The 18,557-nt window shown below is 43.3% G+C and overlaps 1 pseudogene; it reads right to left on the minus strand.

Moving 5' to 3' along the window:
- LOC149163380 (uracil phosphoribosyltransferase pseudogene) overlaps window positions 1-16,751 on the minus strand; it is a 96,870-nt pseudogene extending 80,119 nt beyond the window's left edge.
- Window positions 16,752-18,557: the final 1,806 nt, after the last annotated feature.

The raw sequence follows: 18,557 nt of genomic DNA on the forward strand, positions 1-18,557 counted from the left end.
ATGAAGATGGTTTATGTATAAGTATTTGTCCATGTACTGCTGTGCTCTTTGATTTGTTTGTTTTACAGGTCAAAGGAGAAGAAGGGAACTCCAAGAAGGGTTTGGACCCTAAAGGCCTTCTCGAACGTAGGACCTTAGGTACGTACCCTCAACATTAGAATTTGCTTACAGTAAAGATAATGGCTGTGTGTGTTTCTTTGAATAAGCAATTTTCAGTCTGGTAGAGTCTTAACCCAAAGGACCCTAGGGGTACTTTCCCCTCAACCAATTATATGACGAAAAAGGATTATTGGATTTTCCTTTATGTCCCTTTCAGACTCTCTAAAATTGAAAAGGACCGAGTTATCTTTGTCGTTAAACTCGTTAAAACCAAATAGCGACAAACTTGTCCATACAGACAAGAACGAGTTTCACTGTCGCTAGGCTCGTTAAAATATAGTGACAGGTTTGCCCGAAGGGAAAATTATAGAACAAGCATATGTTATCCTCCTCAAGCTTGACAAAAATAAAGAGGTACTGGTCAGCAATGACTGGGGAAAAATTGGGAAGAAAACTTGAAGAAACTTTATTGGTAGCAAGTCGCTCTTGAACATGACACTTTCACTCCGCATCTGAGTCGGGTTGGTTTGTTCCGTTCATTGGTCATATCACCATTGGTCCATCACACCATCCATATTTGGGGTTAACGCTACCAATCCATGTCAGTGTCGCCGGTATGTTCAAGAGAAGTCGCTCAGAGAATTCACCTGTGTCTCATCCGCTGCAATACATTCACGCTCCATTCTTTCATGACCGCCACCCTGAACCCTGTATCATCAGATCGTTTTCACCTCCAAAATCATTTACTCTGTTTCGTGTCGTAGATGTGGGATTCATTAAGGCCCTCCTACGGTGGGTCACTTCTTGTCGACATTAGCTCATTATCCAAGAAGTCAACCTAGGAACAACCCTTTCAGTACTTTGAAGCTTGCATGCCTCAATGGCAAGTTTCTCATTTCTGGCAACAAGTTTACATCGATGGCCTTCGACCGAAAGATTTTGCACGGTGTTCAACGCCAAGTCCCTTATTCACACCACGCAAATTGTACTGTAGTACCTTGAGGGTCATCATCATTATCGATGATTCCTCTCGTGCCTGTTAACAGCTTACATCATTGGCTGGTAATCAGGCGATGTCTTTCCATGTTCAACTCTAGAACATCTGTCACATGGATCGAATTGTACTATGAGTGAAGATTGAACGAGTTTGAAGACTCCAGATCTAGTTTCATCCATCCGGGCTGTGATATATTCAGGAAAATAAAGACATCAAATGTACATTGTTGCTGCACAGATGATCATCCGAATCAAAGGATGATGACTCTATTAGAATCATCAGTCTCCCGCATAGACAGTTGTCTGTCTTATGTACATGAAAATGAATTTATAAAGCTGAGCATGGGAATGCCCACCTCAGCTAGATCATGAAAAATATTATGAAGATAATGTATTGTATTGTATCTTATTACAGGTCGCCTTCCAGCTCAAAAAACTTCGGATCCTCATGATAAAGCATTTCACCCGACATCAAAAGATTAACGACCTCATGCTTTAGGGGGCAACTGTTATAGACATTTTTGGGCATTGCAACCCCAATCAAACATGTCCATAAACCAAGGGCTCCTAAGTCCCTAAAAGTGTTGTTCCATACCCTAAAAGAACAAGTTCAACTGATTACATCATCTCCCAGAAGTTCTCCACAGAAAACTGCTCAGAACTGGTCAAAACTGGACCATACAGATTGCTCAGTGCTAAGGGTGTGATGCATACTAAAAATCCCTTATGTAGGGTGCGATGGGCGAGAGTGGACAAATGGCAAAGACAGTTTGTGAGGTGGATGATCATAGAATCTTCCAGAAACTTCTCCTATGACACTTGCCTCTTTGAATTCACCCAGGGATGAGTAAGAGATCATCAATCTCCAAGTGGCATCAAGAACTATCAGAGAGAGGACACTAATAAAAATCCCAGAAGCTTACTCACCCCCCTGCAATCATCTATATATGGATCCCTCATCCCAGAGATCCAGAGGCTGGAATTTTGTATCTTGTAAGGAAGTGTTGTTGGTTTCTTATTGGAATATCATAGTGTTGGGTGATCTAAGCTTTTCATGAGGTGAAAGAAGGGCTTTCATGCTGGAGGATGACGCTAGGTCAGAACAATTAGTTGTAATCCTCTTTGCTATTCATGATATTAATAAAGCTATTCAAGTTTTCCTCCACATTCTTGTATGTTTGATGATATATGCATTTGTGTGGTCAATATACATCTGGTCCTATATTGTTTATGATTGTAGATATCTATTCTTCGATAGTATTATGCTGCTTTGATTCCACAGGTGCTCTTTGAAGCCGAGTAGACGAAGGAGAAGTGGCAAGGATCTGTCAGAAGGGAGAGGAACCGAGCAAGGAACCAAACGCAAGACTGAGGTTGGTGTCCTTCATTCCACTCTTATCTACTTCTCATAAAGGAAAACAAAAGTAATTTTAGTTTATTTGTTTCTAAGATAGCTACCAGTCTTAGTGGGACTAACAACTCCGAGTGGACACTAGATTTCCTGATAACACAGCAGTAGATGAATTCCTAGACAACTTTGAAAGCGAAGTGCTAGAACAGTAGCGGTTCGATGCTCTGAAATGGACACTGCATGCTACGCCTGCTAGGTGGTGGGGTATGCACCAGCAGAGTTTCGGGGATTGGCGCGAATGCAAAAAAACGATGTGCTTACTATTTGGGAAGCTTCATATGCAGATGAAAGTCGGGCATGATGGATGAAACAACCTGCGCACCCACCTTTCCATATGGTTACAGGCGTATGGTACGCAGCCTGCATGAATGCACACCGCTCTCACGATAGGAAACAAGAACAACAAGCAGAAGAAGGCAAGACAAGTGCATGAATGGTGAAGTATGATAAGACCTAGCGTACCAAAAATCATACACGGGGAAGCCTTTGACAAGGTGTGCGAAGTGTTGAACAAGGTCCACCATGTGAGACACACAGAATGGGACCTGCGCATACCAGCGGTTGTATGGGCTTATAGCACCATGTGAAAAACCCTGACCTCGAGAGTGCTTCTGAACGTGAAGTATGAAGTAAAGGCTGTAATCCCTGTGGCGCATGTGAAGGCGAGTCTGCGTGTAACAGTACCCGTAGATACGACGGTCCGCGTAGACTGGAACGAAGAAATCACATAGCTACGAGAAACAGAACATATACGACTTGAGGAAGAAATCTGATGAGGAAACTTTAGACTTCGCGAACTTGAAAAATACCAAGTACGGCTAAGTGAGAAAAGCGCTTTGATGGACGCGGAGGTCAAGAAGCTGGAAGATGAAATAAAGGAAGCATTTCTCGTTGAAAAACTAGGAATGGTAAGGCAATATGCGTACGATCGTGCTAACAAGTTGGAGGACTATCACCATGAACTGGTTAGTTTGCTGCCATGGCTTGGACCGCATATCGCCAAACGAAGTGACCAGGGTAGCGCATTGCAAGTAGTAACGTGTGCGGTGCCGATCACCACAATGGAAGAGGGGGATTCTCCGCAAACCATGGTGGAGGATGAGATGGAATCCCACATGGGTGGTGCGACCACCTGACTAGCCGTAGGGAGGACAGTCTTAGCGCTCCAGGCAGATGAAAGGGAGCACGGGACTATAAAATATTCTGCCTGAAAGCTGCGCGATATTGGAAATGTGCACAAAATCAGAACGTCACAGGGTTCGCAACCATGCACAGAAGGTTGTGCTGCTGCGTGGGTTGGCTGGGAAGTGACTGTTGAGGTCACTATTCACAATGGGATGTGTGATTTGAGGCCAAATGGAGTGGGAGGTGAGAATTTAAGACATGATTTATGGACAAGATTTAGGAAAATATGCCGCCAAGAAAGCATTAATGGCTCGAAATTGGGGGGAACAGTCGAATTCGAATTCGAAAGGCGCTATAAAACACAAAGGGCTGGCCAGCAAACAACACTTGGTCATTTGAAAATTGGGCGCTTGAGCAAAGCACTAAGCATTGAGAGCTGAGCGATAATTGAACCCCTAAGTTCGCAAGTGATAAAATACAACCTAGCTATGATGACAACCACTAAGGTTGGTTTGGGAATTGAAGAGGTAACCACCGGTGAGGCCACGTAGACCCAAATGATGAAGGATGTACTAGAAGGTTCCGGGTTGTGATAGAAATACCCAAATCACCACAAACACGGAGGCCCAAGAAGGATAAACAGGAAATGGGTCCAGTACAAGTGTCCCCGAGGAATCCGCGGCACAGCAAACTAAACATGGCAAAGAAGGGGAAAGCAGTCACAATAGAAACGGATGAGGAAGAAGAAGACTTGCAGGCCCTGATTGCTGCAGTAGATGAAGAAGAAGACATGGAGGAGGATATCCAACAATTACGCTCTACAACAAAACTGCCTGCATATGTCCCTCCGCAGAAAGGGAAAACCAAAGTGCTGAAGGACCTGGATGAAGCGAAGAGTTCACTCCAGACCTTTCTCCTCCTAGATGGCATTGTATTTGAGGGCACGCACCTAGGTCGCATGCCAACCATGAAATTTTAAGACTGGGACCTCGACGACTGTGAGAAGTTCCCACACCTAGAAACTGGGAACCTAATGAAGCAGAACACCGATGGGGCAGTGATAACGTTAGAGCCGCGGAAGTGGTTGCGCAGTGTGGAAAAGGCCAAGTTACTGCACTTATTATGGATACCACATTTCCACCGCACGCCCATCACCATTTTTGTCATCAGGCAGTTGCTCTGCCTGGTGCATGATGGGTATCTATGGCTGTAGGAGCCTATTCCCATCACGACAGACTTCATTCACCATATTTCTTGGCTCTCCTATAAAGGAAAGGACCCTGCGACCATTGTCGGAAAGGGCAACGATTTGGCTCTCGCAAAAGCCATGAAGGCAAAATACAAGCTGGAGAAGAAGAAGAGGGGCTATGCCATCTGTAGCATCAAGGACAAAGGGGTACGCGTAGCAACCCAACTCCTGGCCGGAAAAGTTATGAGAAAGTGTCGCGCCGATGAGGTATTGGTGCCGGTGGTCGCACTGGCCAAGAAGTGTGCAGAGGGGGTCCATTTCAACTGGTCTAAATTCCTTTGCGAGGAATTTTTGACAAACTGTCGTGAAGCCCAGGAACAGGGTAAAACTTTCCACTATGCGTGGTTGTTGTTATCCATCATGCTAGTAGTAGGGGAACTACTAGAAGATAGTCAATTCCCCAACATTGACAGAGACTTACTGGAGGCCGTGAAGTATGCTTCACTCTAGGCCACAAAGGATGCCAAACATATTCGCGAAACCAAAATTGTCTAGGTGCTCATGGAGGCGAGCATCCAGATGTGGGTCAATCGGAGGTCGCGCCTGTCACCTATGGTGTACAATAGTCTGCAGAGTTTTCCAAATTTCAAGGCTGATATGCACAACATTTATATCAAGGCGTGAAAGGATCCGGCGAAGCAGTGGATGAAGCTACCATTTGTAGCCACTGATGATGCAATTTCTACTATCTTGGAGACATGGCCTCCCAAATGGCACACCCCGGATCTGGCAGAAATAGAGAAGGCGGAATCACAAAAGAAAAATGACGATGCCAAGCTACGCATCACTTAATTGATAGAGAAAAGGTGAAAGGAAAAAGCAGCAACTGAGGTAGGAGCAACGCGAGAAGTGGCACAAAATGTCGTGGAGTAGAAGAAGGCCGCAGAAGCAGCACCAACAGCACAGGTAGCATAGGAAGCAACATCACAGGAAGATGAGTGCCAAGCAACATCCATGCAAGGGTAGGAGGCAGAGGAAACAGAAATAGGAGAATGGAGCACGGACCCAGGGGCCGCGTCCACAGAGTCAAAGCACCCACGCATCGTAGAAAGAGCAGGACCAAGGAAAAAGGTCAAGGCCTCGAAGTTAGCCATTGACCCAATCACCTTAACTGAAGGTGATCTCCATGACATCGGTGAGACGGTCCGTGATATCAAGAATGAAGTGCTTCAGGATTTTATGCAGGAGCATCAAACTATGTTGGGGGCCCTCAAGGCGCAGCTGTAGGAATTACAAGTGTGACCCCCTCAGGTGGGTACCCTTTCTACCCACCTCGCAATAGGATCCTCGGTAGCAGAGTAGATGTTGCACGCACGGATGGACAATACGATAGTATTGCCGGAAGGAGCCATAATTACAGCAAATGTGACTGATAGATTTACGGTTAGCTTGTTGAAAGGACTTGGCCTTAATTTGGATGCCCTTTTGCAAGAAACATTGTATCAGCTACAGGATGGGATAACAGCAGAGTTGCATGCCAGGGAGAGCCACGTGATCCAAGTTCTTGGTGAGAAAAAAATAAACATAGAATAGCTTAGCTTGCAGCACAACGAGTTGGTGTCGCAAAATCAACATTTGGTGCAGATGGTAGATGACACTTGCCGATGTGTCCCGGAGTTGGCCATCGCAGCAGATCTACTGGTAGAAGTGCGGATCCATAGTTTGGCAACCAGAGTCCGCGAGGCCAGGGAAGAGATGAAAAAGGTGCAGCTAGAGTTGAATCTCCAGATCGTCGAGCTGCGGTTGAAGGTGAAGCCTTCCACTTCCCTAGAAATTAGAGAACAACATGTTAGTGTTATCGCAGCAGGGTTGGAAGAAATTGGAGGTGCAGTGCGCGACTGTACCAGCATGTTGGAACATGCACTTGAGGTCGTAGAGTAGGAAAAGTCTCTGCAGCTGAGTGCGTAGAGGCCTAGTAGAGTCCGCAAATGAGTGTGCGTACCCCTGCAGCTGAGTGCGCAGGGTGGAGTCGATTCTGTAATCAGAAAAGAGATTAATAAAGAAAGGTTTTGTTACCAATTCTGTGTATCTGTTTTGATTTATTACATGGTTAATATTATTTGCGAATATATTGTTTCTTTACTGCGCACTTGTATGAATGGTGAATATTGTTAAGTATAACTAAAAGCATACAGATAAGCTAAGTTAAGAAACTATTTTTAGCTTCCTTTGAATAGAGTTTGGTTGCCTTAACCATTTCTTGACTAATCTGGTTAACTGCAAATCACATGTTTAGTCACGTGTTCACCAAATACATAAGTGAATCCAAAAACTACCTGTAAATGGTATTCTCTACCACTTCACCTAAAGTAGCATCTTCCTTCCACCAATTCCCCACTAGAGGAGTCTCCATTGGTTTTTTCTCTCCATGTGGAACTTCTCTAGCATCTTGTTGGCATACTTTCCCTGAGAGACAAACAGTTCCTCATCTCCTTGCTATGCTTGCATATCAAGGAAATAACTCATGAGCCCTAGGTCCTTCATCTTGAATTCTCTTACAAGATCCTATTTGAAAGATTTAACCAACTTATCATCACCTATTAGAATTAAATCATCGACATATAATACTATAATCAATAATTTACCTTCAACCACAATATGGTAAAGGTTTGCATCTGCTTCACTTTTGGTGAATCCCAACTTGGTGAAATAGTTGTTGGTCCTAGAGTACCAAGCACGAGATTCTTATTTTAATCCATACAACATCGCTTGAGTCTGCACACATGTGACTCTCTATTGAAGGTCTCAAATCCTTCCGGGTTCTCTATGTACACATCTTCTTCAATCACTCCGTTGAGGAAGGATGTCTTCACATCCATCTGATGTATCTTCCATCCCATATATGTTGAAAGTGCTAGAGTAGATTTGATTGAAGAGTACCATGCTATTGGAGTAAAGGTCCCCTCGTAATAAATTCCCTCCAGCTGAGAGAACCCCTTGGCCACAAATCTAGCCTTGTGTTTCTCAACACTCTCATTTGGTGCTTGCTTCACCTTGTAGATCCACATGGAACCTACCATTGACTTGTCCTCTATCCTTGGGGCAACTTCCCAAGCACCATTCCTGATAATGGATTCATACTCCTCTAACATGGCATCAACCCATACTAGTTTCCACATTGCTTCCTCGAATGAGGATGCCTCATTCTCTACACTCACTCATCATAGCCACGTAGCCAATGTATCGATCTGGTGACCTCCTCTACCTTCATTGTGATGTGGGTGCTCCCACATTCTCTCTAGAATCATGCATCAACTTGTCAACTTCTTTGGTGCACTTCCTTACATATATGGATGTCTCTGCATGGGTGGGTTCTTCCACTCTTTGCTTCTCTGCATGTGTTGTTCCACATCATCCTGAGGTTCTTCCTTTGGAGCCAAAATCTCCTCATCTGCATGTAACTAAAGCTCCCTCTCTAGGAAACATTTCATGGCCTTCTCTTCATCAAACTTCACATCTCTATGAAAAACTGTCATCTTGTGAGATGGTAGGTACACCTGATAGTTGTGAGGTGTATAAGTGTAACCCACAAATATACCCAACTCAACTATCAGCTCTAGCATTTTCCTTGCATCCTCGGTAACATGATAATAAACTGATGAACCAAAGATCCTTAAGTGTGCCACATCTGGTTTCTTCCCTACAAATGCTTCTTCTTGTGTATTCATCCCAAGAATCCGATGAGGACTCCTGTTCTGCGGATATACAGTTGTGTTGCATGCTTCACCCCATAAGTGAAATGATAGACCCTAATCATGTAACATTGCCCTTGAATATCCCACAATAATTTTGTTCTTCCTTTCAGCAACCCCATTCTGCTATGGGTTATGGGGTGCTATTAACTCCCGTCGAATTCCTTTTGATGCTTAGAAGTTCTTGAACTCATTTGACACATATTCACCACCATTGTCACTCCTGAGAGTCTTCACTTTATTTTCAATGTCTTTCTCAACAAGTGCTTTAAATTCACAAAATTTAGAGAATGTCTTATCTTTATTCTACATGAATGCAATCCAGTTCTTACGTGAGAAATCATCTACAAATATCACATAATACTTGTGCTTGGTCGTAGAGGCTATCGAGAATGGTCCACACTCATCTGAGTGAAATCTTTCAAGGATCCCTTATGCTCAACTGTCCTTATCATGAAATGTGGTGTTGGTGTACTTCCCTAGTGTACACCCTTTGCATGTATCTCTCTGCTCTAGTGCGCCCTTGGAAAGTCCTATAGAAATATGTTGCATGATCTTCAAGGCTCCATGGTGCAAATGGCTAAATATTCTATGTCATAATTCACCTATGTCTCAGCTTTGCACCTTCCTTGCTTTTGTGCTCAAAGCAACATATTCTTCTACATCTAATTTGTAGAGGTTCTTCACCTGAACCTTGATTCGCTTCACTTGTCTCGTGGCTATGTGATGAAGGAAAGCCTTTCCTTTGCTAACTATCACATTGTAGCCACCGTCTTCCAACATAGAAACTGAAACTAAATTCTTCTTTAGACCCAGAACATACATGAAATGTTTTAATGTGAGGGGAGAACTAGACTCCCTCTAAAAAGTAATACTATTGATGCCAGTTGTGCTATACCTTCCATCATCTCCCATCTGTATGTGCATTTGGAGGTCCTTTTCCTCCAAGTCACTGAAAAATTCTTTGTTTCCCTTCATATGGAATGAGGCTCCACTATCCAGATACCACACACTACCCATCACCAATGTCACCATGCATGCAATGAGGTTGAAATCCAACTCGAATTGTGAAGTAAGAGCTTCACCTATCGTTCCTCCTGAGGGCTTCTTATCTGCCTTCTTGTGCAGATAGTTCGTGGCATAGTGTGTCAGCTCATGACAGTGAAAACATTTAATCTTCCACAAGTCCTTCTTCTTACCGCCCTGACTAGAAACCCCTCTAGATTGGAAATTCTTTTCTTTCCCTTTCTTTGCCTTTCTATCCTAGGCATAGTTCTCCTTATCATCATGCTTGTATGAGCTTCCATCTGTGATGTTCCGCATTATCTCTTATTGCACCAAGTCGGACCACAAATGCTCCCACTTTGGTAGATGCTCCCCCCATTTACTCAATCCTGGTAGTTGTGCCAGCTCTTGGGAAGGCCAAGAAGTGTTAGGCTGACCAGATCATATTCAGGAACTGTAATACCAATTCTCCTAATCTCATCTTGACATTGGGCGAACCTGCTCAAGTGTTGTGGTATTGTGTTGCCCTTCTCCATCTTGATATTCCGAAGCTTGTCCTTCAGTGCCATCTTCCTGCGGTCATTGTTGTTCTAAAACAAGTCTATTAAAGCTTTCCACATTACAAATGGTGTATCCTTCCCATGGAGGTTTGAGACAATATGATCTTGAACTCCTAGTATGATCCTTCTTGCCTTTGCCACACATTTCTTCCACTCTGCCAGATCTTGAGAATCTATTGTTGGAGGCTTAGGAATATCATTTCTATGAATTCCTTCATCTCATTGTCTTCCAACACTGCCTCCATCCTGTCCTTCCAAGAAATATAATTTGAACTCCCCTCAAGGGCATATTCAAGTCTCAATCCATAGAACGATATCATGTTGGCTCTGAAGAATGATCTTGTAAATTCGGTTTCACTTGCAAAGACAAACTTGTATTCTTCTCTTCTAGTGTGATTTCATCTCTGATACCATGTAGAAATTCCTTGTAGATTCAAACTGCTAATTGTAATTTACTAAAACAATATACTTGAGTCTACTCTACTCATTAGCAGAAACAATTAAATGATCACAAAGAATACAAGAGAAAGAATTAAATAAACACATTACACAATGATTTCCTGGGGAAAATGTTGGGATGGGGTCCCTGGGGTTAAGTTTTGGTCAAAGTTTTGGTAAATTTGTAATATCCCTTTGTAAGTATGTAAAGTCTCCGTGAAATGTGGAAGCGAAGTGCGAAGATAGTAGGAGTCAAAACAGATTTAGTCCCTTAGGTGGGTAAGTAATAGGGAGGTTTTGAGACCCTCCCATGGTCTGCAGACCATGGTATTGTAAGAAAAATGTTGTATGTATATGAGTTATAGTGAGTCAAAGAGGTAGCTAATGAAGAAGAACTTTTGTAAGGGCAAGTAAGCTAAGACAGGAAAGGTGTGTTTCATGTACTTAGGTGAAAGGGGAAGGCTCCTGTCACTGAGTGCGTGGAGACCTTGGTAAGTCCGTAGGCTTAGTGCGTGGGCCCCTGCAGTTGGGTGCGTAGGGAAATGAAGTATGTATTGAATTTATTATACTTAATAAAGATAGTTTGATCCAATTCTGATGCATCTGTGTCTTCTTTCTCACTTCTGCAAGTTTCTATATCTTTACTCTATGTTATAATTTATATGAATTAATGCTTATCTGGTGTGCGAAAATAGTAGATCAATAAAATTTATGCATGTTATGAATGATTAAGAGCCTTTGCGAAGATCTGGAAGTTGTTTAAGCACATTTATAGTAATTGTCTATTCGGAAGGGTTAAGGGTTCGCGAAGGTAGATCTAAGCCCTAGGACTACAGAGACCTATCACACAAGCCTCTAGATGTAGAAACCTAGTTCTGTCATCCCCCAATACTGCTTCGGGTGAGACTTCAGCTTGTGCTATGCGGGCTATTTCTAAAAGGGCCAACAGTTAGGGTTTTGTTGGTTGGCACTGATAACGTTGAACCTAGGTCAGGCCCCATCAAGCCAACAAATGGTTTTGTTGCCAGGACTGGGATCTGTCTAAGGAATGTGTGATGTCTAATAAGTGGTTCCCTACTAAGAAAGAAATTGAGAAGTGGATTGATCGAAAACTTACAGAAGAACAGAAATTTGCATTTATCCAAGGAAGACTTCCTGAATATATACATGTAAACAGACGAGATTGAAGCCTTCTTCTATTTCTTTCCTTGCAAGTTGCATGAGTGGCTATCCAAGTTAGTGGATAGTTAGGGTACGTGGAAGATTGATGGTCCTATTGTGTGGACCCAAGAACTGGTGAAGCGCTTGGAAGCTTCAGAAAATAACATCGCATGGGTCGTTGATCACTGGATTGATCATATCTTAGGAGGATTCATCACTGAGCTCGCGATCGATATGACCATCAGCTATAGTGAAGTAGAACACAGGTTCTTCAAGGGACTAAGAGGCAAGTACTTAAAATCTCTGAAAATATGGATTAAGATGTTGTGTGATAAATGGGTTATGCCATTACATTGATGTTTGGGACTACGCGAAGAAGAAAACCCTTCAGAAGGAATGAAGAATCAGGCTCTGAATACAATCTGTTGTTAGTATCTTTTGATAGAGACGAAGAAGGAACTATTCTGAGAACACCGTGAAGTGCTTTACAGATAGTAAGCCAGGGTATCTGGGGGATACCCCATCCATCTACTCCACCTCCACCTCCACCTCTGCATTAACCATTCAACATGGTGAACACGATGAATATGCCGATCTTTAAAGGGGTGGGAAGCGAGGACCCCGAACAATTATGGCTCATCATGGATGTTGGGTGGAAGGCATATTAGATTACTAATGATAATATGAAGAAAGCACAGCTGGTCACAGCGATGCAGGACAGGGCGTTGACTTGGTATATCAAGTTTTGTATAGATCAACCCAGCACAACGATGGCAGAGACTCAGTAGTCACTAAACAATGAGTTTAAGAAGCCTAAATCTCAGGCGCAGTGTATAACAGAGTTTAAGGAAATACAACAGAGGTAAAATATTTCGCATGAGACTTCGATCAGAGGCTAAAATGCCTGATCTGGCGAGCTAATATGAAAATCACGAATGATCAACACACATACTAGTACATTCCTTCGCTATTGCATCATCTGATATTTCCATTATCACAACAGAAAATAGGAACGCAAGCAGAGGTTGTGGAGATTGTGATGAGGTTGGAAGCCTCACTAGTGTAGGATATGAATGTTGGAGTACAACAGATTTAGTCACAGTTGGCAAGCCTGCACATGGAGTTGCAGAGCTTGAAGACAGGAAAGGAAGCTCAGCCTGAGATGCGCGTTGAAGTTTGGTGCATAAAATGTAAAGATAAGGGACATGATAAGGATCATTGTCCTGTTTATCAGAATTACCTGATTGGAGGAGGTCTTGTTCCTTTGAAACCTGAGAACATTGCGGGACCAAGCGCAGGAGTACCCTTATGGTGCATTATCTTCCAGATAGCTTGGAAGCATGCAACTAACCATTGTTACCTCTTGCAAAAGTTTGTACAGACTCTGCAACAGGTGTTTTGTACCTTCTGTAAATCGATTGGGCATGATGAATGAAACTATCAAAGCTACGAATTGATGATGGATCGAACGCCTACATATCGGATGCAAGCTTAAACTCGGCCTCGGGATCAGGGCATGTCTGTAGTGCACAGAGGATTCCAGGGCCACGAAAGAAGAAGAGGAGGAGGGGCTGGAAGAGGTCGTGGACAATTTATTTGCTACAACTGTGGAGAAGCAGAACATTTTCCACACGACTCTCAAAATCCAATGCATCCATCTTGTCAGTATTGCAGATAGTTTGACCATGTGATAGAGGATTACACAGTGCTGATAGCCAAAATGCAGGAGAAAAGGACTCAACTGACCACGCAAAATATATAGATGATGAGGGTGGAGCCTCAAGAATAAGACCATGGCATCAATATTGTGACACGAAGTGGTATTGCCATGGGAGAAGATAAAGGAAAGCAACCAAAAACCGAGGGTTGGGTGCACAAGGCTGAAGAAAAAGAGGTCAGATTTGATCTCAACAAGGCTAAAGAAACTTTTTTGGAAGCCAAGAAGAACTTTGTTGAGGCTTCTACGTCAAGAAGTCAGGAGAAACCGACTGAAAACAATGAAGCACAAGATGTGGATCCCTCGCTATTGGCTACTTTTCTAAAAACATGTATGAATTTGTTGTGTGTTAGGAAGGTGGTGGAAGGGCTCTAGGAGATAATTGACAACCTTACAGGTAAAATCAAGACTCCTCCCGAACAACGCACTATGAGGAAATTGAGTAAACATAAGAAGCAGACAGGGCACGAAATGAGGTTGAACGCATAGATTGGAGAGTACGAAATGGATCAAGTTATCCTAGATCTGGGATCTGATGTGAACGTGCTACCAAAGCAGAAATGGGAAAGGATGGGGAGACATGTGCTACAATGGTCTCCTATATAGCTAGGCATGGCTAATCAACAGAAGATCATTCCTATGGGCCGCCTGTATGGGGTAATAATAGACATTGAGGGCACAAGCACTCTAGTTGACTTTGAAGTAATTGAAATAGTGGATGACAAGAATCCTTACCCTGCGCTATTAGGAATTGATTGGGCCTTTGACATGGATGCAGTAATTAATTTGAAAAAGCAAAGAATGACATTTGAAAGGAAGACACTCCGCATTATTGTCCCGCTGGATCCCACTGAAGGAGTGCGCTACACTGAACCATTCTGCAACTATGAAGAAGAAGACAATTTAGATCAAATATACAAGATCACAATGAGCAATGAAGATTGGATCAATCCCACTATATATGGGAAAATTACATGGGATAGGGATAACTCCTGTACCTCAGATTTAGATGAAGAACTCGAGCATTAGTAGAATAGGTTGCATGAAGTCTCAACTCTATGCTACAATAAGATGACAAAATCGCTTTACTGCATATCTACAAAGGTACGACATCTACCTCATTATGACTGTCTGATTGATGTTCACTTTTTTTTGGATCATTTTGAAAATAAGGTGCAAGAGGAAAATCGGTTCCAGGTGCTAGATCTGGCGTTGTGCACTACGCCTACACGATGGTGGGGGACACATAAGCATAGCTTTGCTAACTAGAAAGAGTACAAGCGAATGGTGAAGCTAAGGTTTGGGTACGCTAATACCCATATGGCCGAAAAATACACTAGAAAGGATGATCCTCGTGAGAACTTGGCACGATGGACTAAAGCTTGGGGAGAAGAGCCTCAACCTGAATGGGTACATATCTTTTGTCACACCCTAGATACTATTTCGATGAACTGGTACTTGGAAACAGAGCTACGCCATGGGACGACCAAGTGGGATATCCTGAGGGAAAGTTTCTTGTTAACTTTCAGCTTTGAGGATGGATTTGTGTGTATTGATGAAGAGATTCAAGAAATTAAGGCCGCAATATTCAGGACGCTTGAGGAACTGATAGAATGGGTTCAACCAAAATCGAATAAGCAACTACGCCATGCACTGGAATGCTACAACGTGACTGCAGAAGAAGAAGAGGATCCACAAAATATCAACATTCCAGAATCCGAGGGACAGCGCAAGGTTGAAGGACCCAAAGTAGCAAACCCTGATTTAATAAAACCTTTGAAGACCAAGGAAGTGAACATTGGATCCAATGTGCAGCCTAAGTTTGCAAAGATAGGTGATTATTGAGATGAAGATACAGTCAATAAGGTTGCGGAACTACTTCGCAAATACCAGGACTTGTTTCCTACCAAGTTCTTAGATCTAAAAGGAATATTAGGGGATATGGGTGTAATGAAGATCACTCTAAAGCCCGATGCGAAGCCTGTGAAATAGAAACCCTACCAGCTAAATCCCAAATATAAGGGGAAGGTGCGCAAAGAACTGGACAAAATGTTGGAGGTTGTAATCATTGAGCTAGTGGAAGAGTCTTCTTGGGTAAGCCCTATGGTTGTTCAGGAAAAGAAGCAACAAGATGAAATCAGGATTTGCGTAGATCTGAGAAAGCTCAATGATGCATGTGTTCATGACCCATTTCCAACGCCATTTATAGATGAAGTCTTAGAGAACGTTGGGGGGAAGGAATATTATTCGTTCACTGATGGATTCTCAGGGTACCATGAGATTAAGATCACGCTGGAGGATTGCAGGAAGACTACCTTCGCAATGGAGTGGGATGCTTCCAATACACAGTGATGCCATTCGAGCTGAAGAATTCGCCCGCGATCTTCTCAAGGGTTGTAATTGCAACTTTTAAGGAATTCATCCATAAATTCTTAGAAGTCTATTTTGATGGCTAGACTGTGTTTGGGTTGGTAAATCGCCACGTTGCAAGTCTGCGCCTTATGTTGGATACTTGTCACAAATACCAGATTTCTCTAAATTTGAAGAAATGTGTCCTTTGTGTGCCCTACAAGATATTGCTAGGCCATGTCGTCTGCAAGAAGGGATTAATGGTAGACCCTGCGAAGATGGTTGTTATTGTCAATTTAGAGGCTCCAAAGAATGTAAAGCAATTGCGCGCAACTCTAGGCCACACTAGATAATACAGGAAGTTTATCAAAGCTTATGCGCAATGACTATATGATGGAGGGATAGTCTTAGTACTCTAGGCAGCTGCAAGGAAGTATAGGACTATAAACTACACTGCCATAAAGTTGAAAAGACGAAGTAAGGGGGCGGTGCGATGGAAGAAAATAGGGCGCCGAGGAGAGTTGTGCCAAGATGGATGTGCCATGGAGGTTGGTGTCATACAGCTGGGTCAAAAAGTAGTCGTTGGGTGCACTATAGATGATTGGATGGAAAAGTTTTCATTACAAGGAGCAGGGAGGGCGCATTTATGGAGCAAATATTTGGAAGTCTACCACCAAAGATGCATTAATGATAGAAATTTGGATGGAATGGTTGGATTTGAATTCAAACTTGCCTATAAATCTGGCAAGCTGACCAAAATTCGAACACTTTTCTTTCAATGAGTTTGCCTTAATCCTTGCTACAAGAGAGCTTGTTGTATGTCTGAGACGATTTGGGAAGACATTTTAGCATAGCCAGAATTCGCCATCTTACCTGAGTGGCACAGAGAGATCATCTTTGAGAGAATGACGGCCACTCCCCCCGTAACAGAAGCTGCAACCAAAGCCATGCCATCTAAATCCGTAATGTCTGAAGCCACAACCGTTGAAGTTGTAACCACTTAAACTGAAGTTCGACCCCCTATTCCAACTGTGTCTAGGTCTCTTAGACCTAATCCGTCTGTCACTGAGAAGAAGTAGAAGAAGCCACAACAAGTTCCAGTGAGGCAATCAATGTGGAAAAACCCCTCAGATATTCGCCAAAAGGGGAAAATGATAAGTCACAGCAACCACATGAGCCCCTGGATATTGATGAAGAAGAGCTTCATGGAGGAATTGAGGAGATTGAAGCCGAAGAGGGTGAGCCTATGACTCAACTCCTGAAGTATATCCCACCACAAAAAGGCTAAGTGAAGGTGTCGAAAGACCTAGATACCACCAAATTCATGGTTTCTACACCACTGCTGCCAGAAAAGGTGGTGTTTGAAGGCACATTATTAGGGCGCATTCCCTCGCTCAAGATGGAGGATTGGGATCTGGAAAACCATGAGAAGTTCCCACAACTTGCACCGAACAAGTATTTGGTGAAGATTTATTATGAAGAGACCTGAGTAATGCGACTGGAGCCAATGAAGTGGGTCATAGGGGTTGAGAAAGCAGGCCTACTGAACATGATCTACGTGTCACATTTCAGCATAACCACCATCAAAACAGTCTGTGTTCGACAACTGCCCACCCTGGTGCATGATGGGTGTCTCTGGTTGGGAGAACCCATCCCCATTATTGATATGCTAATCCACTGCATCATTATGTTGCCCTATCAAGGGGTGGATCCAACAAAGGCATTTGAAGGAAAAACTAAAGAAAAGAAACTCGTGGACCAAATGAAGAGCGAATTCGTCTTGGTGAAGAATTCGCATGGACGAGGTTCCAGCACCAGTAATTTCATTAGCTACCCAATGTGCTAAAGGTGTCCAGTACAATTAGGCGCAGTACCTCTGCAAGGAATTTTTAGCCAATTGTCGTGAAGCCCAAGATGAGGGCAAGGCATTTCACTATGCTTAGCTATTACTATTGATTGTGCTAGTCGTGTGGAGGCTGCTAGAAGGAAATCAATTCCCTCCACAAGAACTTGATTTACTAGAAGCTGCGAAGTTCGCTTCGCTATGGGCGATAAAGGACCCTGCACAGGCCATGGAGAGTAAAATGTTTTGGGTGATGGTCAAGATGGATCTCTGCATGGTAATCAGCCAGAGACCAAGGTTGTTTATCCGTGCAAGGTGGGATCCAAAGAAAACATGGTACAAGTTACCCTACCTGGTGAGTGAGGCATATGCATAGGAGGTCATTGGGAAATGGCCAGGGGAGTGGTTGTGCCCCTTAGATATTTGTGCGGGTACAAGAAAGGCCAAGGAAATTTCCTCTGTGTAGACCACAACAAAACAAAAGAAGGAGGCTGAGCAAGCTGCAGCTCGAGAGAAAGTTGCACAGCAGAAGAAGGAAGTTGCTGCCAAGGAAGCTACTGCTAAGGAAGCTACTAAGAAAGCACATATGGCTAAGGAGACTACTATCAACGTTGAGGAGTCTTCTTCTTAGCATACCGAGGACAAGGAGGCTTTCGATGTTGAAGGAGGCGGGGGTGCGGAGCAGGGCACCCCCTTTAGAGTACAGAACTGCTCTAAGGAGCCAACTTCAGGACATAGGAAGAAGCAGAAGTCCGACAGGCACGCACATGTCGATCCAATGGTCCTCGCTGAGGGGGCCTTGGAAGAAATCGGGGATAAGTTCTATGACACTACAATAGAACTATGGACGTAGTTCGAGTAGTACCAGCAGGCGTTGGGAAATGTGCAGAAGGTTTTGTGCAATCTTCAGAT

Source organism: Pinus tabuliformis, chromosome 5_1 (genome assembly GCF_031772625.1).
Source record: "Pinus tabuliformis cultivar Carrire ecotype Pingquan chromosome 5_1, CPIR1, whole genome shotgun sequence".
NCBI classification, from domain to species: Eukaryota; Viridiplantae; Streptophyta; class Pinopsida; order Pinales; family Pinaceae; genus Pinus; species Pinus tabuliformis.